Source organism: Urocampus carinirostris, chromosome 14 (assembly GCF_059441175.1).
Source record: "Urocampus carinirostris isolate Australia breed hairy pipefish chromosome 14, RoL_Ucar_1.0, whole genome shotgun sequence".
Classification (NCBI taxonomy): Eukaryota; Metazoa; Chordata; class Actinopteri; order Syngnathiformes; family Syngnathidae; genus Urocampus; species Urocampus carinirostris.
This window is the reverse complement of record NC_142362.1, coordinates 3,486,057-3,513,167: the sequence shown is the minus strand read 5'-3', so window position 1 is coordinate 3,513,167 and position 27,111 is coordinate 3,486,057. Positions and strand designations below refer to the sequence as shown.

The 27,111-nt window shown below is 43.0% G+C and overlaps 1 protein-coding gene across 1 annotated transcript in view; it reads right to left on the bottom strand.

Annotated features, from left to right (window-relative positions):
- Positions 1-18,554, bottom strand: part of ndp (norrin cystine knot growth factor NDP) — a 42,641-nt gene extending 24,087 nt beyond the window's left edge. The window contains exon 1 of the mRNA XM_088352235.1: positions 18,460-18,554. The gene's annotated coding sequence lies outside the window, so the exon portion shown is untranslated. The remainder of the gene's footprint in view (positions 1-18,459) is intronic.
- Between the last annotated feature and the right edge of the window lie 8,557 nt (positions 18,555-27,111).

Below are 27,111 nucleotides of genomic sequence, written 5' to 3'. Positions count from 1 at the left end.
AACAAATAAACTGTATACATGTGTACATAAAAGACTACAGACTCTCCCCTACTTACGACCATTCGAGTTGCGAAAAACGGTAGATTCGAACATTTTTTTCGGGATGTTGTAAAATATCCAGGCTGTTCTTGCCCAAGACACACCACAGAAGTGCAATAAAAGCGTCCTATCTATCTTCAATCTTGATTTTCAAGAGCACTTTTTAGGTATCTCAATCGAGTGATGGTCTCCAAGACCAGGCCAACAGTAGTTTTTACACACATCAAAGAGTGACACACTACCTGCACCCACAGTGTATTAAGAGTGTAGAGCAGGGGTCGGCAACCTATGGCACGGGGATAACCAGTGACACACGAGCGCACAGCAAAATTATACAAATAATAATGTTGTTGGGGTTTTTTTGCGCATTTTTACCTGAAATTTAGACATTTTTAGTTGCGCGCCGTGTTTACGGTAGCGCCCCTCCTTCTCTGCTTCGTGAGTGCGTGTCTGCGCCACGCCTCGCAGAGGAGGAAAGATCTGTGTTTTAACGCAGCCACAGAAACAAAAAAATGAATGAATCATGACAGCTCCTTGAGCGAAAAAATCTCGTTCTTTTCAGCCAGCGTGGACAAATGACTGGGGCTTTGTGCAATAAATGACCGTGCTGTTTGTGCATTATGCCTCGAGAGCATTGTACCTCGCACATTAAGTGTTTTCATCACGAGACAAAACATGAGCATGAATTCAAGGACGAATCTGTCACGTGGCGTGGTGGAGTGGAAGGGGTGACCGGACCAGAACGGAGGCAGGAGGCAGGAAGGGAGAACTCATATGCGTTGACGATCATAAGTTTTATTTAACAAAATAAAAGTCGCCCAATACTCCGGGACCAAAACAGAACAATACAGAGTTCCTCCGGCACGAACTCAACAGGACAAGGCATAACAGACGGAAAATGTTTAAACCTAAAACAGGACAAGGCATAACAGACCTGGGATTGTGTAATGAGCCAGCGCCCGCCAAACCCAAAATCCAGCCTTAAATAGCAGACCAGCAATCAGCTGATCTGCTGCAGCTGAGTTCGGGGGCGCGGCAGACTGGTAACCATGGCGACCGTGACAGAATCTGACATTAAAACGCGCTGTGTCCGGGTACGGCCAACAAACACAGACTCTGAAAACCTTCGTCACTGCTAAAATCACCACCGCTGAGGCAAGTTATCACATTGCTCACTGCATAGCAAAGCACGGAAAACCATGTCATCTGCGACCAAATCGGCTGTTATTTCTGTTATTTTCAAGTCGCCTTCTGCCTTGCTGCTGTTATTTCAAGTTTCTGTTGGATATGAAAAAAATGTGCGATTAATCGATCTTTGTGTGGCACACTGATTTACAAGAAAATTTAAAAGTGGAACTCCACACCGAAAAGATTGCTGACCCCTGGTGTGGAGGCACCCCTAGATAAAACCGATAAAATGTCAGCAAATTGCTTCCTCAAAACAAAGAATTCGTTGGTAAAGCTAGATGCAAAATCTTGGTTTTGTCCTAATCATGGTACACTCTAGTCTTGATAGCTTTTTGATTCTAGAGCAGGGGTGTCAAACATGCGGCCCGGGGGCCAGATCAGGCCCGCTAAGGGATTGAATCCGGCCCGCGAGACAACGCTCAGTGAAGCGCAAGAGAAAAACGAGCTGTAGGTTGAAATATGTCCTCTTGATGTTGCCAAAGCCAGGTGCCTCTCACAAAGACGGTGGACTTGTATTTCTCTCTCTCTCTCTCTCGCTCTTTTTTTCCCTTCCCTTTTTCTCTCTCTCGCTGTCTCTCTCTTTCACTTTCCGTGTCTCTCTTTGTCTCTTTCTTTGTTTCTCTTTGTCTCTTTCTCTCTCTCTTTGTCTTTTTACCTTATTTTGCTCTCTCTTCCATTCTTCCTTCTCTCTCTCTCTTGTCTCTCTTTCTCTCTCTTGCTTTCCCATTCTCTCCTTCTCCCATTCTCTCTTTCTCTCCTTTTTTCTCTCCTCCCTTTCTATTTCTCTTTGGATATTTTTCTTTCTTTCTTTCCCCCTCTCTCATTATTTGTCTTTATCTCTTGTTTCTCACGTTTCACGTTCTCTCTCTCTCTTTTTTCTCTTTTTCTCTCTCTCTCTCCCTTTCTCTCTTTCTTTGTCCCACCCTCTTTTTCTCTCCTTCACTTTGTCTTATTTCTTTCTCTCTTTCTTTCTCTCTAATCTAATGTTTGTTCTATCCTGTGGCCCCCGAGGTAAATTGAGTTTGACACCCCTGTTCTAGAGCTTTACTTCAACAGATTTCTCTTATGAAAAACAAATCAAAAAGTACACTAAACGATCTTTAGAGAGAAGATTGAGGAAACCTATCCTGTGGTTGTTTTACTTGAAATTCACAGTGTCTAAGGCAGGGGTGTCAAACGGGCGGCCCGCAGGCCAGATCAGGCCCGCTAAGGGATTAGATCCGGCCCGCGAGTCGACGCTCAGAGAAGTGCAAGAGAAAAACGAGCTGCAGGTTGAAATATATCCACTTGATGTTGCCAAAGCCAGGTGCCTCTCACAAACGCTGTACTTGTATTTCTCTCTCTCTCTCTGTCTCTCTCTCTCTCTCTCTCTCTCTCTCTCTCTCTCTCTCTCTCTCTCTCTCTCTCTCTCTCTCTCTCTCTGTCTTCTTTCCACTCTTTATCTCTCTCTCTTTCACTCTCTCTGTCTCTCTTTTTCTCTTTCTTTGTTCCTCTTTGTCTCTGTATTTTTACCTTATTTCACTCTCTCTTCCCTTTCTCTCTCTCTCTCTATTGCTTTCCCCTTTTCTCTTTCTCTCATTCTCTTTTCTTTCCTTGTCTCTTTCTCTCTTTCTATTTCTCTCTGAATTTAATTCTCTCTCTTTCCCTCTCTCTCACTATTTCTCTTTTTATCTATTTTTTTTCTCATGCTCTCTCTCTCTCTTTCTTTTCTCTCTCCCTCTCTCTTTCTCCCTTTCTCCTTCTTTGTCCTACCCTTTCTACTTTTCTCTCCCTCTCTTTTTCTTATTTCCTTTTCTTTTTTTTTTTCGTTCTCTCTAATCTACTAGTTCGGCCCCCGAGAGAATGTTTGTTCTCTCGTGTGGCCCCCGGGTTAAAATGAGTTTGACACCCCTGGTCTAAGGCGAACTTAACTAAAGTTAAGTTCAACTCACTTTTGGAAGATGGGCTTCAAGAGTTAGACGACTTCCTCCTTCTGTACTAAATATACTTGAGCAATTAAAGGTTGAATCTTGAGATTTTCAACTAACCTATCTGTAATTCAATGCAATTCCAGGTATCTGATTCATCTCAAAGCCGGTCCGACATTCTGCATTTCTTTGTAACATTTCTCCGAAACAAAATCCAACAAGAATAATTCAATGGAATGAGCCAATCGTTGAAGAAAATTAGCATTCGGAAATTCTGCTTCATGTTCTCCTGTCTGCATTATTGAGAAGAAGGAGTAAAAGGTAAACCACAACGGTGGCGCAGTGGTTAGCACGTGTGCGGCACAGTTCATGTCTTGGGAACCTCCTGCGTGGGTTCAAATCCAGCTCCAGACCTCCTGTGCGGAGTTTGTATGTTCTCCCCGTGCTTGCGTGGGTTTCCTCCCACATTCCAAAAACATGCATTTCAGGTGAATTGGCCGGTCCAAATTGTCCCTAGGTGTGAATGAGCGAGCGAGTTGTCTGTCCCTGTGTGCCCTGCGATTGGCTGGCAACCAGTTCAGGGTGTCCCCTGCCCACTGCCCGATGATTGCTGGGATGGGCTCCAGCACCCCCGCGACCCTACTGAGGATAAGCGTCCTCGCATTCGTCATTTTGGGAATCTTATGATCACTTTCAGAGCAAAAGTGAGCATCCAAGATGAAGTCTATTTGGGAAAGTTCGGGGGTAAATAGAACTACTGGAATGTAACCCTTTATTTTTGTTTTTTTGCATTAGCATTATGTTCTCATATACATTTAATTTGTGTCATGTGAAAATAAATGTATCTCTGTCATGATTACCTGGGCCCGCTCATTTGGTGCCAGCCGCTATCTGATTGGCTCCCTGTCCCTATTTAAACCCAGTCCTGTCAATCCCCTGTTGTCAGCCCGTCTGCAAACCTCTGTTTATACAAGGCAAGCCTTTTTGACCCTGACTTCCGCCTGTCCTGTTTTGGCACCTGCCCGTTCCTGATCTCCCTCGTTTGTCTCCAGTTACGACCTCTTTTGATCCCGACCACGTCTGCTCTCCCGTCTCGGCTTACGATCCGTTTTTGATCCCGACCACGTCTGCTCTCCCGTCCCGGCTTCCGACCTGTTTCTGACCGCGACCACGTTTTTTGTTCCACCATCGCCCGCTACGGAAGATCCAATTCCGTAATCAAAACACAATCCAATTGCAAGAGCGACTTGCTTCCCGTGTCCAGCAAGCACTGGATAGTGGGCGCAGCCCTTCCTCTTTCCTTCTTTCCGGAGCGGGTGATCGTAGTGTGGTAGATGGGAAAACCGGTCGATAGCCGGGACAGGAGAGCAGAACGTGGTCGGGGTCGAAAAACAGGTCGTTAGCCGGGATGGGAGCTCAAAACGTGGTCAGGGTCAAAAAACAGGTCGTAACGGGAGACAATCAGGGATGGACGAGTTGAAAACGGGCAACAAAACGGGACCGACAGGAGTCAGAGTCGAAAACGCTTGCCTTGTGAAAACAGAGGTTTGCTGACAGACTGACAACAGGAGAGTGAAAGGACTGAGCTTAAAAAGGACAGGGAACCAATCAGGGAAGAGCAGGGTTGGGTAGGGTTACTTTATAAAATGATGACTCACAACACGTGGTAAGCTTTCTCTCCTGACTTTGATCTCTTTGATCTCTGGCAAAACGAACATCAAATGCCACAGAAACAAAATGAAAATCAATCCAAACAGCTTGCCAACATCATTTTTGCCGTTCCATGTATTCCGTACTCCCCTAGCCTGCACAAAATGGAGTCATTTTATTCCTATTTCGTTTCTTTTGTCTTTTATGAGCATATTTGGTATTGGAGTCATCCAAAAGTCATTGAAAGTAATCCAGTTCAAGTAACCCTACCCAACCCTGGTTTCACCTGATTGGTTCCCTGTCCTATTTAAGCTCTGTCCTTTCACTGGCCTGTGTTCAGTCCGTCACTGAACCTCTGTTTCTACAAGGCAAGCACTTTGACTCTGACTCCTGTCGTTCCCGTTTTTTGCACCCGTTTTCCACCCGTCCGTTCCGGATTTCCCCGCTTGTCTCCGGCTACGACCTGTATTTTGACCCCGACCACGTTTTGCTCTCCCGCCCTGGCTTATTAAACAATATGTGTTCATTGTTAAGACACTTTATGATGAAAACCCATGTCACAACCTGCACAAAATTGAGTCATTTTATTCATATCGAGTTTCTTTTGTCTTTTATTAGCATATTTGCTATTGGAGTCATCCAAAAGTCATTGAAAGTAATCCAGTTAAAGTAACCCTACCCAACCCTGATCGTAGTGTAGAAGATGGAAAAAACGGTCGATAGCCAGGACAGGAGAGCAGAACGTGGTCGGGGTCGAAAAACGGGTCGTTAGCCGGGATGTGAGCTTAAAACGTGGTCGGGGTCAAAAAAACGGGTCGTAGCCGGAGACAAACGGGGAAATCAGAAACGGACGAGTGGAAAACGGGTGACAAAACGGGACCGACGGGAATCAGTGTCAAAAACGCTTGCCTTGTGAAAACAGAGGTTTGCTGACGGACTGACAAAAGGAGAGTGAAAGGACTGAGCTTAAAAAGAACGGGGAACCAATCAGGGAAGAGGTGAGTATAATGATGATAGAACCCCAGCATAACTTTCTCTTGGACAAATTCATCTTTGCAAATGCGATGACACAAAAGCCATAAGTGAAGTGGGCCGCAGAAATTTCTACCTGCGCCCCGCTGAGTGAAACAAATCTCTTGCAGAGATCATATGGCTGTAGTTCTGCCTTGAGTGTTCATTTCAGGGTTTGTGTGAGAAGGATTTGTGTGAGAGTGGGCGTCTGTTTGTGTGAGTATGTGTTTGGTAGGAGACGTCATGGTTTCCTATTTAGACACATAATGTCAGTGTTTTACTTGTGCCTCTTTATCAAGATTTTTTTTAGATTTTGGATCCATCTAATTCACAGGAGTCAAACAGGCGGCCCGCGGGCCAGATCAGGCCCGCTAAGGCAGGGGTGTCAAACTCATTTTAACTCGGGGGCCACACGATAGAACAAACATTCTGTCGGGGGCCGGACTAGTAGATTCAAGAGAAAGAAAAAGAGAGATAAAACAATAAGAGAAAGAGGGTGGGAAAAGGAGAGAGGGCGGGACAAAGAAAGAGAGAGAGGGAGAAAGCGTGAGAAACAAAAGAGATAAAAAAGAGAAGTCGTGAGAGAGGGGGAAAGAAAGGGAGTGGAAGAAAGAAATCCAAAGAGAAATAGAAAGACAAAAGGAGAGCAAAGAGAAAAGAAAATGCAAAGGGTAGGAAGAGAGAAAGAGGAAAGAGAGAAAAGGAAAAAAGGAAGTTAAAAAGACACAGAAAGAGAAAGAGACAAAGAGCAACAAAGGAAGAGACACAGAGAGTGAAAGAGAAAGAGACAGAGTGGGAGAAAAGGGGTGGAAAGGAGGGAGAGAGAGAGAGAGACAGAGAGAGAGAGAGAGAGAGAGAGAGAGAGAGAGAAATACAAGTACAGTGTCTTTGTTTGAGGCACCTTTCTTTGGCAAAATCTAGTTGACATATTTCAACCTGCAGCTTGTTTTTCTCTTGCGCTTCTCTGAGTGTTGTCTCGCGGGCCGGATTCAATCCCTTAGCGGGCCTGATCTGGCCCGCGGGCCGCCCCTTTGACACCTGTGCGCTAAGGGATTCAATCCGGCCCGCGAGACAACACTCAAAGAAGCGCAAGAGAAAAACGAGCTGCAGGTTGAAATAGCCAGGTGCCTCTCACAAACACTGCACTTGTATTCCCCTCTTTCCCTCCCCTTTTCAGTCCTCTCTTTCAGTCTCTCTTTTTCTCTATCTCTGTTCCTCTTTTTCTATTTCTCTCTGTCTTTTTACCTTATTTTGCTCTCTTCCTTTGTCTCTTTCTCTCTCTCTTGCTCTCCCTCTTTCTACCCTTCTCTCTTTCTGTTTATTTGTCTTTGGATTTTTCTTTCCCTCCCTTTCTCCCCCCCTCTCTCACTATTCCTCTTTTTACCTCTTTTGTTTATCATATTCTCTCTCTCTCTCTCTTGCTCTCTCTCTCTTTCTCCCTTTCTTTGTCCCACCCTCTCTCTTTTTCTCTCCCTCTTTCAATCTTATTTCTTTCTCTCTAATCTACTAGTCCGGCCCCCCGAGAGAATGTTTGTTCTACCATGTGGCCCCCGAGTTAAAATGAGTTTGACACCCCTGATCTAATTCATCTTTAGTTCTACCGCTCATCTGCACTAATAATAGGTTTGTCTGGTGAAGTGGTTCTCAAATAGTGGGGCTGGGAATGTAACCTTGGGGATTTTTTTTTAATTCTGCTAGAATAAAGTGAATTTACGCTACCAAAACTTTTGAAGGCAGAGTTTGCAGCGCTCAGGAATGAGTGGTCAGGTGTTGTAAAAGGATAGTGGGATGTTTGGATGCGTTCTAAGGGATGGGTAGGGCACCTGTATGATGCGGCAGGGGTAAACCAGTGAAAGCTGTCGGGCCCTGCTGTTGAACAAAGGAGTGTGTTGTGACATGGCTGCTTTCTTATTGTATGTGTTTGTCTTGCTGTTGGTCACCCTTCTTGAGGGATATGACCATGATAGATAGATAGATAGATAGATAGATAGATAGATAGATAGATAGATAGATAGATAGATAGATAGATAGATAGATAGATAGATAGATAGATAGATAGATAGACAGATAGATAGATAGATAGATAGATAGATAGATAGATAGATAGATAGATAGATAGATAGATAGATAGATAGATAGATAGATAGATAGATAGATAGATAGATAGATAGATAGATAGATAGATAGATAGATAGATAGATAGATAGATAGATAGATAGATAGATAGATAGATAGATAGATAGATCTAGATAGATATGGATAGATATCTAGATAGATCTAGATAGATATGGATAGATATCTAGATAGATCTAGATAGATCTAGATAGATATGGATAGATAGATAGATATCTAGATAGATATGGATAGATATGGATAGATAGATAGATGTCTAGATGGATAGATAGATGTCTAGATAGATAGATAGATGTCTAGAAAGATAGATAGATGTCTAGATATATGTCTAGATAGATGTCTAGATAGATAGATAGATAGATAGATAGATAGATAGATAGATAGATAGATAGATAGATAGATAGATGTCTAGAAAGATAGATTGATGTCTAGAAAGATAGATAGATGTCTAGATAGATAGATAGATATATAGATAGATAGATAGATAGATAGATAGATAGATAGATAGATAGATAGATAGATAGATAGATAGATAGATAGATAGATCTAGATAGCTGTCTAGATACATGTCTAGATAGATAGATCTAGAGAGATGTCTAGATAGATGTCTAGATAGATAGATAGATAGATAGCTGTCAAGATAGAAATGTGTTTGTCTTGCTGTTGGTCACCCTTCTTGAGGGATATGACCATGATAGATAGATAGATAGATAGATAGATAGATAGATAGATAGATAGATAGATAGATAGATAGATAGATAGATAGATAGATAGATAGATAGATAGATAGATAGATAGATATCTGGATAGATCTAGATAGATATGGATAGATAGATAGATATCTAGATAGATCTAGATAGATATGGATAGTTAGATAGATGTCTAGATAGATAGATGTCTAGATGGATAGATAGATGTCTAGATAGATAGATAGATGTCTAGAAAGATAGATAGATGTCTAGATATATGTCTAGATAGATGTCTAGATAGATAGATAGATAGATAGATAGATAGATAGATGTCTAGAAAGATAGATAGATGTCTAGATAGATGTCTAGATAGATGTCTAGATAGATAGATAGATAGATAGATAGATAGATAGATAGATAGATATATAGATAGATAGATAGATAGATAGATAGATAGATGGATCTAGATAGCTGTCTAGATAGATGTCTAGATAGATTTAGATAGATAGATCTAGATAGATGTCTAGATAGATGTCTAGATAGATAGATAGATAGCTGTCAAGATAGATAGATAGATGTCTAGAAAGATGTCTAGATAGATAGATAGATAGATAGATAGATAGATAGATAGATAGATAGATAGATAGATAGATGTCTTTTCGTGCCGGAATTATTGCCGTTGTTATCACTTTCGGCATTATGTTTCGACTTATTTCTGACACTGAAGAAATGACCAATTTTGTGTTGATTTTCACCTCAAATCGATGAAAACCACCACAACAATGACGTCATCTCGAAGCAACGAGATCTCGTTTGTCGAGATCGGCGTGCGGACGAAATCTCGAACCGCGAGACCAAAACAACAATGGCGGATCTGCCTGACGAAAAGTTTAGAGTGCAGTAAATCTTTGTTGAAAAAAAAAAAGTAATCGGGTAATAATGACAATTTGGTGTCCAAAAAGTTGCGTCCCGGGGACGCACGTTGATTTGAGACAATGCGTCCCCAGCAAAAATGATGGACGCAGGGACGCGGGCAAACGAGAACACTGCCAAGTACTGAACCCTGCGGAACACCGCAGATCACTAAAGGGCTCAGATGTCATTTTACCCTATTTAACACAGTGCGTCCTATCTGAGAGGTAGGATCTGAACCATAAGAGGACAGTTCCTGAGAGACCAATCCATTTTTCCAACCGTTCTAACTCCTGCCCTAAACGAACACCTTTACCTCCCCGCTTGTCTTCCCCGGGGACGAAATCCGCCAGCTGGACGATTTTCTGTCCGATGTTTTATTTGCCCCCCCCCTCGTTCCCCTTACCTCACCTCCCTCCATTGTTTCACCAGCTTTTAATAAACTAAAGGGCAGATTCCTGACTGGAATGAAGCAGAGGGGACGGGGGTCCGCAGGGGGGGATTGTGCAAACTCCCGCGCCGCACACACTAACATACATGCACACTCGCACACGTTTTGGCACGCGGAGTGCCAAGCTCTTCGACTGTCCACTGACGCCAGCTCCCGAGACGAATGCACGCTCACACAAATGTAGACTTTCTCTGCACGGTGCCCACACACACATGCTAACCTCCTAAAATCTAAGCTCCTCACTATATATAAACCCCCATCAACCCCCAAGTCCTATTAAGACAGACAACAGGCACCCCGGCGAGCTAAGCGTCTGTTTTCTCAACTTCGCCAACGACTCGACATACAGAGCCGTGAAAAATGATTGGACTCAGTGTTCATTTGAGCTGTGAAAAGTGATGGGTCCCGGGGACTCGCATGCTCAAAAATCTATGGGTCCCAACCTCTTTTTGTTCTCTATTTACTTTTTTTCCTACATTTCTTTATTTTCTTATTTTCTGGCTTTTTTCTTAAATTTTCCTTCTTTTTTTTCTCTTCCTTCTGTTTCTTTTTTTCTCAGCTTTTCACTCCTTTTTCATTTTGGTATTTTTTTTCTTTTTTGTTCTATTCCCCCCTTCTTTTAAGTCATTTTGTGCATCATTTTACATAATATTTGGTCATGTTGGGATTAAAGAAAAGCAGCACGGCGGCGCAGTTGTTAGCGCTTGTGCGGCACAGTTCATGTCATGGGAACCTGTCGTGGGTTCAAATCCAGCTCCAGACTTCCTGTGCGGAGTTTGTATGTTCTCCCCGTGCTTGCGTGGGTATCCTCCGGGCACTCCGGTTCCTCCCACATTCCAAAAACATGCATTTCAGGTGAATTGGCCGGTCCAAATTGTCCCTAGGTGTGAATGAGCGAATGAGTTGTCTGTCCCTGTGTGCCCGGTGATTGGTTGGCAACCAGTTCAGGGTGTCCCCTGCCCACTGCCTGGAGATGGCTGGGATGGGCTCCACCCCCCGCGACCCTAATGAGGATAAGCGGTACGGCTAATGAGATGAGATGAGATGAGATGAGATTAAAGAAGCAAAAACAACCCGAAGAGCCCTTTAGGACCCGAAAGAGCCGGTTCCTTTTAGTGAGCCGAGCCGAAGAAGCCGGTTCCCCGACAAATTCTACTAACTTTACTCAACTTCGTTCTCCTTCGACTCGACTTCAAAATACCGCATTTAAGACACAACGTCAGGGGAACCCGTGTATTTTTACCTTCATGCACTGGTGAATACTCGACCACAATGTCTTATAATCCCTTCGTCTCATTCTGCAGTTTCGGTGCTCTGCCAGCAGAAGTCAATCCTGACATGTGAGGCATGTAAACACAAACACCTGCAAAGGATCCGGCCCCAAGGTCATTCTCTCAGGTCTTAAATTCCGACTCCAAATTCCAACAAACTCCCCGACCTGCGCCCATCTTCGCTCGTCTTCTTGTCAGTGCCTGATTAAAAAGTTGAGCTCAGCCAAGGAAAACACCTTCACGAGTGTTGCACGTTCAACCTATTTGCAACCAACTACTACTCGCTATAAATTTTCTCTGTAACGAATACTCTAATGCACAGGTGTTAAACAGGCGGCCCGCGGGCCAGATCAGGCCCCCTAAGGGATTGAATCCAGCCCGCGAGACAACACTCAGAGAAGCGCAAGAGAAAAACAAGCTGCAGGTTGGAATATGTCAACTTGATGTTGCCAAAGCCAGGTGCCTCGAACAAAGACACTGTACTTGTATTTCTTTTCCTCTCTCTCTCTCTCTCTCTCTCTCTCTCTCTCTGTCTTTTCCCCCACTCTCTGTCTCAGTCTCTTTCACTCTGTGTGTCTCCCTTTTTCTCTTCCTATGTTGTTTTTTGTTTCTTTCTTTTCTCTGTCTTTTTAACTTCTTTTGCTCCAACTTCCTTTTTTCCCTTTCTCTCTTTTCTCTTTCTCTCTTCCTACCCTTTGCACGTTCTTTTCTTTTTTCTCTCCTTTTGTCTTTCTATTTCTCTTTGGATTTCTTTCTTCCTCTCCCTTTCTTTTCCCCCTCTGTCACGACTTTTTATCTTTTGTTTTTCTCTCTCTCTCTCTCTTTCTCTCTCTTTCTTTCTTTTCCACCCCGTTTCTCCCACTCTGTCTCTTTCACTCTCTGTGTCTCTCTTTTTCTCTTCCTTTGTTGCTCTTTGTCTCTTACTCTCTCTGTGTCTTTTAACCTCTTTTGCTCTAACTTCCATTTTTCCTTTTCTCTCTTTTCTCTTTCTCTCTTCCTACCCTTCGCGCCTTATTTTCTCTTTCCTCTGTCTTTCTATTTCTCTTTGGATTTCTTTCTTCCTCCTCCTCTCTTTTCCCCCTCTCTCTTGACTTTTTATTTCTTTTGTTTCTCACGCTCTCTCCGTCTCTCTTTTTCTTTCTTTGTCCTGTCCTCTCTCCTTTTCCCTCTCCCTTTCTCTTATTTTTTTAATCCCTCTTTTTCTTTCTCTTCAATCTACTAGTCCGGCCCCCGACAGAATGTTTGTTCTATCGTGTGGCCCCCGAGTTCAAATGAGTTCGACACCCCTGCTCTAATGTATGGGTTCTCAGGACCCACCGTTCCACCCTAATGACAAGCAGGGTGTCATGATTACCGATGTGAATCACCTGTTCCCGCTCATTTGACGCCAAACCCTGCGGGCTCTGATTGGCTCCCTGTCCCTATTTGAACCCAGTCCTGTCAATCCCCTTTTGTCAGTCCATCTGCGAACCTCTGTTTATACAAAGCAAGCCGACCCTGACTCCCACCTGTCCCGTTTTTGCTCCCGTTTCTCTCCGGCTACGACCAGTTCTGATCCCGACCGCGTCTACTCTCCCGTCCCGGCTTACAACCCATTTCTGATCCCGACCACGTCTACTCTCCCGTCCCGGCTTACAACCCATTTCTGAGCCCGACCACGTCTACTCTCCCGTCCCGGCTTACAACCCATTTTTGATACCGACTACGTCTACTTTCCCGTCCTGGTTTACGACTCGTTTCCGACCCCGACCACGCTTTTGCTCTCCCTGTCCCAGCTACCGACCTGTTTTTCCGTCCCTGACACCGCCATCGCTCGCTACTGAAGATCCACTTCCGTATTCGGATAACAATCCGAGTGCGAGAACGACCTGCTTCCCGCGTCGAGCGAGCACCGGATCGCGGGCGCTGCCCTTCCTCTCTCTATCTCAATAAACTTGTGAGAAATGTTACGCGTTTGGGTCTACCCTTTGTCCTGGACGTGACACAATGTCCCTTTAATAGATTAGATAATATAGTTTTAGAGATGTATGGTTTTTACACTCCATCATTTCTGATAATAATGATAATTGTTTAACCTATATTTCTGACACAGTACAATTGTCATGTCCTGCACGGTTGTCATGGCGCCCAGCTGGCCCCGCCCCTGGACACCGGCTGAGACGCATTGGACTGATTGCTCTTGGAGTAAATCATTGTTTAACCCTCGTTAAAACCCTGTTCATGCCCGTTTGATCTGAGTAATGCCTAGTTTGTCATTTCGATTGCCTTTGAACCTGTTTTGTTTTTGGTCCGTCCTTTTTTTTCTCAATTAAAGTGACGGATCGTTTATGCAAATGAGTTCCGACTTCCTGCTTCCCAGCCCGTTTCGTGACAACAATAAATCTCATCTCATCTCATTAGCGTCACCGCTTATCCTCATTAGGGTCGTGGGGGTGCTGGAGCCCATCCCAGCAATCATCGGGCAGTGGGCAGGGGACACCCTGAACTGGTTGCCAGCCAATCGCAGGGCACACAGGGACAGACAACTCACACCTAGGGACAATTTGGACCGACCAATCCACCTGAAATGCATGTTTTTGGAATGTGGGAGGAAACCGGAGTAAAGCATGGGGAGAACATACAAACTCCGCACAGGAAGTCCGGTAGCCGGATTTGAACCCACACAGGAGGTTCCCAAGACCTTAATAAATAAATCAATTAAATCAATTAATTATTCTTCTAAATGGTCTGTTAAACTAATGATCGGTTTTAGAATATATAGATTATCGATTAATGAACATTATTCGTAAAAGTATTTTTATTTTATTCACAGTATTCGTAAAAGTATTTAATATGATAGCCGTAGTTATGCAAGTCATGATACAAGTCATACAAAATTTAATAGCATGTAGCACTCTAGCCTACCATCATACTGTCCGTCGTATTTTCCCGAAATAAAAACTGTTTTTAATAGTCAGTGACCATGTCATTATTTGTAACTGTGTAACTAAATATATATTCCAAAAGTTTACTCTGAAAAAAAGAATATTTTGTTGATTTCATTGTACAACATCTGTCATGATTACTGATGTGACTCAGCTTTTGTCAGTCCGTCTGCGAACCTCAGTTAACACTAAGCAAGCCTTTTTCGACCCTGACTCCTCCCTGTCCCGTTTTTTGCTCCTGTCTGTTCCCCGGGTTTGACCTGTTTTTGATCCTGGGGGTTTTCCAATAGAATAGAATAGAATAGAATAGAAAAGAATATGCCTTTATTGTCATTGTTACAACATGGGATATGCTGTGACAACGAAATTGGACGACTCCAGTTCCACATTTACAGTGAGGATAAGGAAACAAAGACACAAAGGAACAAAGAACCAACAGACTTTGCTGTCCTCCGGGGTTGGGGGTGATGAGAGGGGGGGGGTGGTGGTGTGAGGGTCAAACAGAGTTCCCGGACACAACCAATCCCCTTTTCCAATCCCCTTTTCCAATCCCCTGTTGTCAGTCCGTCTGCGAACCTCAGCGTATACTAGGCAAGCCTTTTTCAACCCTGACTCCCACCTGTCCCGTTTTTGCTTCCTTCTGTCTCCGGCTACGACCTGTTTTGATCCTGACCACGTCTACTCTTCCGTCCCGGCTTTCGATCTCCATTGTCGCCGACCACGTCTACTCTCCTTTCCTGGCTTTTGACTCGCTTCCGACCCTGACCACGTTTTTTGTTCTCCTGTCCCGGCTACCGACCCATTTTTCCGTTCCCGACACCACCATCGCTCGCTACGGACGATCCACTTCCCCGTTCAGAGCGACCTGCATCCCGCGTCAAGCAATCTCCGGATCGTGGGCGCAACCCCTTCTCTTTCTTCCAATAAAACTTGTGAGAAACACAACGCAAGTGGGTCCTGTCTCCGTTCTGGTCCTGACAGTTTATGTCAGAACACGTTTTACAAATAAATGCATGGACAATGAAAGACTGGCAACAAGTCTTGTTGAATACTACCGAAAACAAAAATTGTTAAAAACGACTTAGCAGTGCTGGACATCACGAGAAATGTCTTAAATGTGGCTAAACTGAGAGTGGATGCATGCAGAGAACGGTCCAACCGGGATCAGGATTCAGATTTTTGGACCAATCCGATTGCATCATTTCCATGACGAGCAGGGTTGGGTAGGGTTACTTTAACTGGATTACTTTCAATTACTTTTGGAATGAATTACTACACTTCGTGCAGGCTTGGGGAGTAACGGAATACATGGAACGGCAAAAACGATGCTGGCAAGCTGTTTGGATTGATTTTCATTTTGTTCCTGTTGCGTTTTATGTTCGTTTTGTCGGAGATCAAAGAGATCAAAGCCAGGAGAGAAAGCTTACCACGTGTTGTGAGTCATCATTTTATTCATTTTAGTTTCTTTTGTCTTTCATTAGCATATTTGGTATTGGAGTAAACCAAAAGTAATTGAAAGTAATCAAGTTAAGGTAACCCTACCCAACCCTGGTTTTGTCGAAAATCAAAGAGATCAAAGCCAGGAGAGAAAGCTTACCACGTGTTGTGAGTCATCATTTTATTCATTTTAGTTTCTTTTGTCTTTATTAACATATTTGGTATTGGAGTAATCCAAAAGTAATTGAAAGTAATCCAGTTAAAGTAACCCTACCCAACCCTGGTTTTGTCGGAGATCAAAGAGATCAAAGCCAGGAGAGAAAGCTTACCACGTGTTGTGAGTCATCATTTTATTCGTATTTAGTTTCTTTTGTCTTTTATTAGCATATTTGGTATTGGAGTAATCCAAAAGTAATTGAAAGTAATCAAGTTAAGGTAACCCTACCCAACCCTGGTTTTGTCGGAGATCAAAGAGATCAAAGCCAGGAGAGAAAGCTTACCACGTGTTGTGAGTCATCATTTTATTCCTATTTACTTTCTTTTGTCTTTTATTAGCATATTTGGTATTGGAGGTATCCAAAAGTCATTGAAAGTAATCAAGTTAAAGTAACCCAACCCAACCCTGGTTTAACTGGAGATCAAAGAGATCAAAGCCAGGAGAGAAAGCTTACCACGTGTTGTGAGTCATCATTTTATTTGTATTTAGTTTCTTTTGTCTTTTATGAGCATATTTGGTATTGGAGTAATCCAAAAGTAATTGAAAGTAATCAAGTTAAGGTAACCCTACCCAACCCTGGTTTTGTCGGAGATCAAAGAGATCAAAGCCAGGAGAGAAAGCTTACCACGTGTTGTGACTCTTCATTTTACTCATATTTACTTTCTTTTGTCTTTTATTAGCATATTTGGTATTGGAGGTATCCAAAAGAAATTGAAAGTAATCAAGTTAAAGTAACCCTACCCAATCCTGATGACAAGTGACAAAAGCACGCACGGAGTAATTGGGCCAATAGACGTCAGTTCTGCATACAACTTTAGACCTTAAAGAGACACTGTGCATAATTAAGGTCCCCCTGGTGGTTAAAATCTGAATTTCTTAAAAAAATGTGTGTAATGAGCAAAAATACATGAACTATCATCTCATCTCATTAGCCGTACCGCTTATCCTCAGTAGGGTCGCGGGGGTGCTGGAGCCCATCCCAGCAATCATCGGGCAGTGGGCAGGGGACACCCTGAACTGGTTGCCAGCAAATCGCAGGGCACACAGGGACAGACAATTCGCTCACTCATTCACACCTAGGGACAATTTGGACCGGCCAATTCACCTGAAATGCATGTTTTTGGAATGTGGAAGTGCCCGGAGGAGACCCACACAAGCACGGGGAGAACATACAAACTCCGCACAGGAAGTCTGGAGCTGGATTTGAACCCACACAGGAGGTTATTTTATTCAATAGTTGTTGGGCAAGATAGTTGTATTTGTTTTACATAACATGAGGCTCACCTAGATGGAGCTGACTCCCTTCTCAAGGTTTCTTTATTTTCCTCATGTTGGGGTTTTTGAGTTTTTCCTTGCCCTCATGTAGGTTTTAGATCAGGGGATGGTGTCATAATAGTCTGGGGTTTGCAATAATCTGTGCAGCCCTTTGAGACTCCTTGTGATAAAGGGCTTCACAAATAAACATGACTTGACTTTACATTATTGTTCGCTATCTTGCTGCTACAGGTACTCCCAAAAACCAATATATTACCGATTGTAATTGTTTATAAAATAAAACATAGGTTGAGAAATGTGTACAGACGCTGCCCTACTTACAAATGTTCGTAAGTTGAATATGTCCATAAGTTGCTTCAGTGCTATATTTCGTATGTTTAAGGCTTATATAAGTAAACTGTATTGTTTTGTCCTAAAAAATAAACATTTCGTAAAATAATATGCTCTATAAAGATAAATAAAGTGAAGTTGAACTTACTTTTGGAAGATGAGCTTTAAGAGTTTGGCGACTTACTCCTCCGTGGTAAAAAGTGGACGGGAAAAAGCGATCCAATGGTTTTCTCAACCGCATCAAGCTTTCTTATTCCACTTTCATTTCAAAAGAAACGACTCGTCTCTTCTTTACACTTTACAGCAACCATATTGAATGGGTGCACAAGATATAAACAACAACAGTATGTACAGTATGTTTACACACGAACTAGGAGAGGAAGCTGGATTTCTTCCACAGGGTGGATGCTGGGTGACCTCTCACAGCGCCACACAGTGGCCGAAAGAAGCACTACAGTACAGTACCCGAATTTTTTTTTAGTATCTACCGTTTTTCGTAAGTCGAATGGTCGTGAGTAGGGGAGCGTCTGTATTTCATGTACATAGTAGAATTCATACCTACTTGATCCTACTCGGTACTACTAATTCACATTGGACATTGCCTCGTATTCCAATCTTTTGCACCACTAGGAGGCACTAAACATGACACACTGTCCCTTTAACAGTTCACAACAATTTACAAAATGCTCATTCATGCTTTTAAGATGACAGCGACATGTCCAAATCCAACTCAAACCCTCTTAAACTGGGTTTCCAACCGGGACAGCTGATGTCCCAACAGAACTGTGGTGTAAATAGCTCACCGGTGCTGGGTCATTGTGATTTCCTGGTAAAACAGTTCTTTATTGTAGTCTATGTAACGCTACTTCCAATAATCAACCTGGTAATAACATGGTAATAACATAGTTATAACATATGTTGTTTTTTTAGAAATTCATATCAAACTGGGTGCCCTTTCCACTAATAACGAAAATAACCTCTCAGCGGGAAACATCTCCATTTTTCAAGATGGACGCAAGTCTTACCTTTGCAAAAGTCAGAGTATCCCGATGGTGCGATGGTCCAACTCTCTTCCCACCTCTGAGCTCTTCTCTCCTGGTCTGGTTTCTGCTTGTTTCCCTCTCTCACTTCCCCATTATCTCTCTCCGCCTCTCATGGATAGAGGTGGGTAGTAGCCAAAAATTGGACTCAAGTAACAGTACTGGTACTTCAGAATAAAATGACTGAAGTAGGAGAGAAAAAAGTAGAATTACTTGAGTAAAAGTAAAAAAAAAAAAAAAAGTACTTGGTGACCAGTGTTGGGTAGGGTTACTTTAACTGGATTACTTTCAATGACTTTTGCAAAATGATGTTTGGATTTATTTTCATTTTGTTTCTGTCGCATTTTATGTTCGTTTTGCCGGAGATCAAAGAGATCAAAGCCAGGAGAGAAAGCTTACCACGTGTTGTGAGTCATCATTTTATTCATATTTCGTTTATTTTGTCTTTTATGAGCATATTTGGTATTGGAGTCATCCAAAAGTCATTGAAAGTAATCCAGTTAAAGTAACCCTACCCAACCCTGGTTTTGCCAGAGATCAAAGCCAGGAGAGAAAGCTTACCACGTGTTGTGAGTCATCATTTTATTCATATTTAGTTTCTTTTGTCTTTTATTAACATATTTGGTATTTGAGTCATCCAAAAGTAATTGAAAGTAATCCAGTTGAAGTAACCCTACCCAACCCTGGTTTTGCCGGAGATCAAAGAGATCAAAGCCAGGAGAGAAAGCTTACCATGTGTTGTGAGTCATCATTTTATTCATATTTCGTTTATTTTGTCTTTTATGAGCATATTTGGTATTGGAGTCATCCAAAAGTCATTGAAAGTAATCCAGTTAAAGTAACCCTACCCAACCCTGGTTTTGCCAGAGATCAAAGCCAGGAGAGAAAGCTTACCACGTGTTGTGAGTCATCATTTTATTCATATTTAGTTTCTTTTGTCTTTTATTAACATATTTGGTATTTGAGTCATCCAAAAGTAATTGAAAGTAATCCAGTTGAAGTAACCCTACCCAACCCTGGTTTTGCCGGAGATCAAAGCCAGGAGAGAAAGCTTACCATGTGTTGTGAGTCATCATTTTATTCATATTTCGTTTCTTTTGTCTTTTATGAGCATATTTGGTATTGGAGTAATCCAAAAGTCATTGAAAGTAATCCAGTTAAAGTAACCCTACCCAACCCTGGTTTTGCCAGAGATCAAAGAGATCAAAGCCAGGAGAGAAAGCTTACCACGTGTTGTGAGTCATCATTTTATTTATATTTCGTTTCTTTTGTCTTTTATGAGCATATTTGGTATTGGAGTAATCCAAAAGTCATTGAAAGTAATCCAGTTAAAGTAACCCTACCAACCCTGGTTTTGCCAGAGATCAAAGAGATCAAAGCCAGGAGAGAAAGCTTACCACGAGTTGTGAGTCATCATTTTATTCATATTTCGTTTCTTTTTGTCTTTTATTTGCATATTCGGTATTGGAGTCATCCAAAAGTAAACGGTCTGACGCCTTCCTCTTGGAAGCGGGGGGTTTAAAAAGAGTCTTTGAACCAATCAGCGCTCAGGGCTCACAGGTGCCCTGAATCAGCAATCGTGACACACCTTTAATAAAGAAACGATTTCATTTTGTACTTTTTAAGGACACCTCAGACTTTGCAAACCGCCTTTCATAACAATAAAGACAATGTTAAATTGGACAGCACGGCGGCGCAGTGGTTAGCGCGTGTGTGGCACAGTTCTAAGGTCTTGGGAACCTCCTGTGTGGGTTCAAATCCAGCTACCGGACTTCCTGTGCGGAGTTTGTATGTTCTCCCCGTGCTTGCGTGGGTTTCCTCCAGGCACTCCGGTTTCCTCCCACATTCCAAAAACATGCATTTCAGGTGGATTGGTCGGTCCAAATTGTCCCTAGGTGTGAGTTGTCTGTCCCTGTGTGCCCTGCGATTGGCTGGCAACCAGTTCAGGGTGTCCCCTGCCCACTGCCCGATGATTGCTGGGATGGGCTCCAGCACCCCCGCGACCCTACTGAGGATAAGCAGTGCAGCTAATGAGATGAGATGAGACAATGTTAAATTTCGAATCTTTTGATACTACCCACCACATGCTCACCACCCCCAACCAAACAGCTGATGGTCTGTGACACCTTTCCCATGGTGGCAAATGGTAAAGAACGATAACAACAAAAACACTTTTTGTCACTTTTACGAGTTTAGGGGTATAAAACTTTTTGTTTGGTTAGACCCAAATGTTATTAAGAAGACTTGATCCAGCAGATGGCCTTTGTGAAGGGTAGCAGTAGAAACAGTCATTTGAATAGATCATTGACGGGATCCCTTGGTTTGTTCTTCTAATTTGTATTTCCAAGCCATCCGTTTGTGAGTTCACTTGAAAACTTGAGGTTAGTCATAAAACTGCACCCTGTGAAGTCAACCTTCCTGATTTCTGTGTAGTTTGCATTTTCATCACTCACAAATGTTTTAGATCAGGGGTGTCAAACTCATTATAACTCAGGGGCCACACGATAGAACAAATATTCTGTCGGGGGCCGGACTAGTAGATTAAAGAGAAAGAAAAAGATAGATCAAGAAATAAGAGAAAGAAGGAGGGAAAAGGAGAGAGGGCGGGAGGAAGAAAGAAAAAGAGAGAGAGGGAGAGAGTGTGAGAAACAAAAGAGATAAAAAGTCATGAGAGAGGGGGAAAAGAAAGGGAGAGGAAGAAAGAAATACAAAGAGAAATAGAAAGACAGAGGGAGAGAAAAGAGAAAAGAAAGCGTGAAAGGTAGAAAGAGAGAAAGAGAAAAAAGAAAAAAAGAAAAAAGAAAGTTAGAGCAAAAGAGAGACGCAGAGAGTGAAAGAGACAGAGACAGAGAGTGGGAGAAAAGGGATGGAAAAAAGAGAAAGAGGGAGGGAGAGAGAGAGAGAGAGAGAGAGAGAGAAAGAGAAATACAAGTACAGTGTCTTTGTGAGAGGCACCTGGCTTTGGCAACATCAAGTTGACATATTTCAACCTGCAGCTTGTTTTTCTCTTGCGCTTCTCTGAGTGTTGTCTTACGGGCCGGGTTCAATCCCTTAGCGGGCCTGATCTGGCCCGCGGGCCGCCTGTTTGACGCATTTGTTTTAGATCATCAAACAAATTTAATTTGAAATGTCGATTCCATTTATTAAGTCACAAAAAAATCAAAACCTATCTGATAAGATGTGTGAAAAAGTCATTCTGAACCTAGCAATGTCAGAAACCAGAATGGAGACAGGACCCAGTAGCGTAACGTTTCGCAGTTTTATTGGGAAGAAGGGAAAGGAGGGTACACACGATCTGGAGCTCGGTGGTCGCGGGGGAGCCGTTCGTTCTGAACATGGAAGTGGGACCTCCGTGACGAGCAGGGGTGGCGTCGGGAACGGAAAAACAGGTCAGTAGCCGGGGCAGGGGAGAAAAGGCGTGGTCGGGGGCCAGAAACAAGTTGAAAAGACAGGAAACGGGAGTAGACGAGTCAATAACCGGGGAAAACAGAATATACGAGGTCAGGAGCCAAAACGAGTCAAAAAGCCAGGAAACGGAGCAAAAACGGGCGGGAGTTAGAGTCAAAAAGCTTGCCTAGTGTAACTGAGGTTCGCAGACGGTCTGACAACCGGTAGCAGAAAGCCTTGGGTTTAAATGGTGGCAGGGAGCCAATCAGTGTCCGAGGCTCGCAAATCGAACATTGACAATAACTGGTAATGACTCTTTCACAGCATTGTTGAGGAATTTTGGCCCACTCTTCTCTGCAAAATTGTTTCAAATCTGCCATTTTTGTCATGTCCTGCATGGTTGTCATGGTGCCCAGCCGGCCCCGCCCCTTGACACCGGCTGAGACGCATTGGACTGATTGCTCTTGGAGTACTTAAGCGCGCTCCTTTGTACTGTACGTTGCTGGAACGTTTGTTAAACCTGGTTAGACTCCGTGAGACTTCTGTTAAATGCCTAGTTCTGTGAATCTGCCCGTATTTGATCCTGTTTTGTTTTTGGTCTGATCCGTTTGTTTGTTTTTGACAACTTGTCTTTTGTTTGGATTTCTAATCCACTCCGCGACCATCGATCCTCGGATCGAGTGTGCGCACCCTCCTCATCCTTCCCCCAATAAATTGTGAGTACGTCTATGCGAATGGGTCCTTTTTTCCTGTTTCCCGCTCCGTTTTGTGAAAATTTTTTGAGGATTTTCTGGCAAAAACTGCCTGTTTCAGGTCACGCCATAGTATCTTTCAATCCGGACTTCTATTTGGCCTCTCCTGAGATGCTTTTTTGACAAGTCTTAAAAGTACGTCGTGAGACTGTAAAAACATTAACATTTTTCGTTTTTTGTGAAATTCCCACATTCATTTCTATTACTTACCAGTTTGCTTTGCACAACTTGTTTTTCTGTACAAATCAGAGGGTAATGGAAAAGCACTTGTTACTTGTCACAAGTTTCTGCAGATCTTTGCTAAAGATAGCATGGTTTTCTTTCATTTTTCATCAAAATAGAGGGTTAAAATTAATTAATTACATAATTGAGGTATAGCATCGTATTACGATTGTTATTGCCCTCCAATTGTATGTCATTGGTTGGTTCTGTCACAAGCCAGCATTTAGGTTCACGTTTCTCTGTAGTTTCCCTCCCTATCTATCATTTTCTCCTCTCTCTTTTTCAATCTAGCTCCCTTCTCTCTCGACCTTACTTTTCCGGGTCACTCACTTCCAGGTTCAATTTTTGTCTTCATAGCTGCGGTCACTTGTCTGGATTTCCCTCCTATCACAACTCTCCCTCTTCCCTATTTATACACCACTCTGGCTCCTTGGATCTGTGCTAGTTTGTTGTCTTCAATGCCACGTCTCAAGCACTCTTGTCTCAGACTTTTTATTCCAGTACCAAAACCCTTCCCTGCCATTCCAGCTCAGAAGTACCACCTAACGAACTCTTCTCTTCATAACTGCGGTCATTTGTCTGGATTTCCCTCCTATTACAACTCTCCCTCTTCCCTATTTATATAACACTCTGGCTCCTTGGATCTGTGCTGGTTTGTTGTCTTCAATGCCACGTCCCAAGCACTCTTGTCTCAGACTTTTTATTCTAGTACCCAAACCCTTCCCTGCCATTCCAGCTCAGAAGTACCACCTAACGAACTCTTCTCTTCATAACTGCGGTCATTTGTCTGGATTTCCCTCCTATTACAACTCTCCCTCTTCCCTATTTATATAACACTCTGGCTCCTTGGATCTGTGCTGGTTTGTTGTCTTCAATGCCACGTCCCAAGCACTCTTGTCTCAGACTTTTTATTCCAGTACCAAAACCCTTCCCTGCCATTCCAGCTCAGAAGTACCACCTAACGAACTTTTCTCTTCTCTTCATAACTGCGGTCATTTGTCTGGATTTCCCTCCTATCACGACTCTCCCTCTTCCCTATTTAAACTCTGTCTCCTTGGATCTGTGCTAGTTCGTTGTCTTCAATGCTACGTCCCAAGCACTTTTGCCTGCCCTTCCAGATCAGGAGTACCACCTAACAAACTCTTCTACTGTCAACCTCGCTGCTCAGATGTAGTGGAACACCAACCCCTCACCTGCGTCTTTGAAGATTGTTGCCTAGCTACCTGACTTTCCTTGAACCGAACCCTGGCCGAATAAAAGACCACCGTTTCCTGTCCTCGTCAGTGTTCCTCCATCTGGCTTCCGCATCAGCCCAGGTGGGTTCTAGACAGGTGCAGAAAATCACTTTTGGGGCAGATAAATACTTCAGTGATAAGGGGAAATTCGTTAACTCCCTGAAGTCTCCCAAAATGCAAATCTTTGATTCTTGAATTTAACCTCCCACTCTTTTAAAACACATTTAGACACAAGCACCTGCATAAATAGAAGGTCTGTAACTCATACTACTGTCAGTGTACTTGTTGGACTGTAAAAACACAAAACTTGAGCGAACAAGATTAATTGACGCTATCCAAAAACATTCAAATAAACCAGAGCAGGGGTCGGTAACCCAACATATTGAATGTCAAAAAAAAAACAAAAGGCAGATTGTCTGGAGCCTTATAATAAATGCAACACATGCTGTATATATCTATATTAGCTCTATTAGCCTACTATCAAAATGACTAAGTTGGATGTAGTGCATCCTGTGGAAAATGTCAGGACCAGAACGGAGACAGGACCCGCTTGCGTTACGTTTCTCTCAGTTTTATTGAAAGAAAGGAGAGTGTGGCACGAGAAGAAGGTCTCTCTGAACGTGGAAGTGGGACTTCCGTGGCGAGCGATGGCGGTGTTGGGAACGGAAGAAAACGGGTCAGTAGCCGGGACAGGAGAGCAAAAAACGTGGTCGGGATCAGAAACGAGTCGAAAGCCAGGAGAGGAGAGTAGACGTGGTCAGGATAAAAAAAACGGATCGAAGCCGGGGAACAGACGGGAGCAAAAACAGGTGGGAGTCATGGTCGAAAAAGCTTGCCTAGAGTAAACTGAGGTTTGCAGACGGACTGACAACAGGTGACGGATAGAAGTGGGTTTAAATGGTGACAGGGAGCCAATCAGAGTCCCAGGCGGTTGGCAAAGGTGACAGAGAATTATGCACCATGTGATTACTCTGTTGTGGGATACCAACTCAAGTTGAACTTCATATCATTAATGAATTATAGTATGTTGCATTGCTTTGATAAAATTAAAGGAATGCAAAAAAAAAAGTTTTAACACAACATGCATTTATAGAAAAATAAAAAGCACCATTTTAAAAAGTAAGGTAAATAAAATAAAATCAATACAGTCTCTGTTTGATTTCTGTACCAGCTTCTTTCACGGTTGCCATGGCGCCCAATCGGCCCCTCCCGTGGGCGCCAGCTAAAGCTTGTTGACAGATTGGTTCCCTGTCAGTATTTAAACGCTGTCCTGCCAGTCCCCTTTTGTCGGTCCGTCTGCGAATCTCTGTTTTTACACAGCTAGCCCTTTTTTTTCGCCTGTCCTGTGTTTTTGCTCTTGTTTTTCTCCCGCTACGATCTGCTACTCTCCTGTCCTGGTTTTCGACTTTTTTCCGTTCCTGACACCGCCATCGCTCGCCACGGAAGTCCCACTTCCGCGGCTGAGCAACCTGAGCAACCAACGATCTCGGGATTGAGTGTGCGCTCTTTTCCTTTCTCCCCAATAAAACTGTGAGTAACGTTACGCGAGTGGGTCCTGTTTCCTGTTCTGGACCTGACAGGGTCTCTCTTTTGATAACAAACCAACGCACCGATCCCTGGGCCTAAGCAATTAAACATAAATAATATCCCTACTGACAAAAATATAAATCACTGCCTTGTTACTAAAAAAGTCCCTACAGCAGCCTTGAGTTTTTACCCTTTGAATCTGTATTCTGTGTTGATATTACCAGTGTAGCAATAAATTGTGACCCTGCCCCTTTAAAAGAGGCGGAGCTTCCGCTGCGCATGGAACACAGGAAACACAGGAGAGAAAAGAAGACAAGCACAGGAGAGATGCACCAAAGTAGTTATGATTAATTATTAATTCTACACATTTTTTACAGCATTGGAGCATGTTAAAAGTGGGTTTCTTACTACATAACATTAGCATAGCGCTAAATCTCCTGCCCGCTGCTACCAATAAACAGCAGCTCGCACGCCCCGACGTAGCTTTTATCTTCGCCGGCGACTTTAATCGGGCATGCTTAAGGACTGTACTTCCCAAATCCATTCAATACGTGGACTGAGCAATTAGGGGAAAAAAAACTGGACCGTGTGTACAGTAAGATCAAACATCTAGTCGTATCCGGCCATCTCTGTCTGTCCCTCACCCCCTCATACACTCCCTCTGGAGGAAAACAAAGCCTATGCAATTAAGGACAGTACAAACATCTTCTTTGTTCCTTTATCTTTGTTTTCTTTATTCTCACTGTAAAATGTGTACCGGGAGTGCCACGTCCAATTTTGTTGCCACAATATATTCAACCCATGTTGTAACAATGACAATAAAGGTACCGTATTTTCCGCACTATAAGGCGCACCTAAAAGCCTTTATTTTTTTCAAAAGCTGACCATGCGCCTTATAATACAGTGCGCCTTATATATGCATCAATCATTTGAATCGGTCACTATTGGCTAAAGTTATTCGAAGGTAAAGGGGGCGGGTCCTTTTTATCATTTACAGGCTCGCATAGGCTAAAGGGGCGAAACAAACCCTGCAATTGGCCGAAAAAGATGTGTCAATCATCAGTTGAATCGATCACAATTGGCTAAAGTTATTCGGAGGTAAAGGGGGCGGATCCTTTTCATCATTTACAGGCTCGCATAGGCTAAAGCGGGGCAAAACAAAGCCTGCAATTGGCCAAAAAAGATGAATGCGAATCGGTTGTAAGAAGACCATGGTTACGTATCATTATTGAATGTGATGGCTGCAAGAGAACTTAGGTGAGCTACGCGGATTTATATTTTCCCGGTATCTTGTTTTAGAACGATCTTGATGTTTCTGTGATGAGTCTAGTTTGAAACTCAATTCAATTCAAAGTGTTTATTGTCATATGCACAGGAAAGAACCCCGTTTCCCTGCACAATAAAATTCTTACTTTGCTGTCCACACAGTTGCCAGCAAAAAATAAAATGGAAACTAAGAAATGATATTTGGAACGATGATTGGTGACATCGTACAGACACCGTTTCCGTACATG